We start from the raw sequence: 1,826 nt of genomic DNA on the forward strand, positions 1-1,826 counted from the left end.
GGAGATGCAGAGCACAGCTGAGGCTTTACTGGACTGAGAGGAGCAGCTCGTCTGGTAGGAGGACGAACTGAGGAGCAGCGGTGGGAGAACAGCTCATCTGCTGCAGGAATAGGACGTGGAGGAACAGGCCGTGATTTTGGAGACTCTGGCAGCGAGTTGATGTGAGTGGCTGGAAGAGCAAAGTCTCCAGAGACGCCTGAAAGCTCAGGTAGGTCTCCGTCATTGGGCCTCAGGACGGAAGGTTTGGCAGGAGTCAGCAGAGGTTTGACTGTCACCATAAGAGGCTTTGGCTCCTTCAGCTTTCTTCTGCGCTGTTTCTTCCTGCACTTTTTGTCGTTCTCAGTGCAGTAGATGGCTTCGTTTTCTGAACGTTTTTCAACCACCACCAATTCTTGCGGAGCACTCTGCTGTGTCTCCTTAACACGCAAGAAAGGTGTAAAACAGGCAAAAAGCTTTTGAAGGGCTCTGCTAAACAGCACCATCATGAAAAACTTAAGGCCGAAAATCAATTCAAGATAAAGGAACAGAAGCTGTGGATCACTGTTAACTCCTCGAACACCAACAGAAGGTCAGATTTAGAACTGCAGTTCTGCCAGAGCGGAATTCTAATTATGACATCATAACATTCTGCATTCTGAACTAGGAGAGAAGCAGCCAAGGCGCACACACCCACACGTCTACATTCACACTAAGACAAACACACACACACACACATATAAAATCTCTCTTTTTTACACAAGAATCATATATAATGTTAATTCAATATAAATTAAGAGATATTTTTGTTGTAACGGTTAACATATCTTTATTTATTTTTTGAGATTTTATAATTTATTTATTTATACTTGTTCCAGAGACCCCCTAAAAATATACATTTGAAGACACAGCACAATAATATATACATGTACAGTTTTTTTTTAATTGTATTGCCACAAATTTCAGAATCCTGATGTCATTTTTTAAACTCTAGACAAAACTCTAAACAGTCACTACTTTTAACACAGACTCTCTAGTGTTCAAGGCTCTGCATATTGCATTAATTTTCTTAAAGAAGTCTTGGGTCTGCAAGATCATTGGTTTACATAATCCTTTTATCATACATATACTACAGGAACATTACTTTAGATCACCAGCACACAAGATACACATCGTTTTAATAAACAAACTGTAACAACTGTATATTAACAACATATATAACAACTGTAAAAAAAAAAAAAAAAAAAAAAAAAAAAAAATATATATATATATATATATATATATATATATATATATATATATATATATATATATATATATATATATATATTTTTTTTTTTCTTTCTTTCTTTTTTTTTTCTAGTGAAATAGTTATTTGTAGAATTGTGTGAAGATGATGACATCTGCTGGTAACTGTGTGTATTTGTCACAAGATGTTGACCTGTAATTTAACTGTAAAATGCAATAAATGCTGCTTTCTTTCGTTTGCTTACGCGAAGAGTATTTTATTAAATAAAGCTTTAAAGTTTGAAACACCAAACTTTAGCACGGTGAGCACCATTTGACAATCAAATAGCTTTATTTGAGCTTTATTTTATTTTTTACACTGAGGACCTTTATTTAGAAAACACTCCGCTGACACAAACGCGCATGCGCAGTTAGTCTCCTTCACTTTGTCCTGTTAGCAGTTAAGTGTCAAATCTGAAACACAGGACAGCAAAAACCTTCTGCTTTCTTTTCGCTTCATCGTTTTGTCTGCCTGCGCAACAGCGTCCTCGGTATGAATGTGTTTTCCTGATTTTAAGTAGATCGCAACTTCAGTTATTAGACCGGTTAGTTGTGTTGTAGCA

General features: G+C 36.5%; 1 protein-coding gene across 2 annotated transcripts in view; it reads left to right on the top strand.

Annotated features, from left to right (window-relative positions):
• The first annotated feature begins 1,601 nt into the window (after window positions 1–1,601).
• zgc:56235 overlaps window positions 1,602–1,826 on the top strand; it is a 24,022-nt gene continuing 23,797 nt past the window's right edge. Inside the window, exon 1 of one of the 2 annotated variants that reach the window (NM_200217.2) lies at window positions 1,602–1,754. The gene's annotated coding sequence lies outside the window, so the exon portion shown is untranslated. The remainder of the gene's footprint in view (window positions 1,755–1,826) is intronic. The other variant, XM_087269007.1, reaches the window with a different exon arrangement.

This window comes from Danio rerio, chromosome 10 (assembly GCF_052040795.2).
Source record: "Danio rerio strain M-AB ecotype USA chromosome 10, GRCz13ab, whole genome shotgun sequence".
NCBI classification, from domain to species: domain Eukaryota; kingdom Metazoa; phylum Chordata; class Actinopteri; order Cypriniformes; family Danionidae; genus Danio; species Danio rerio.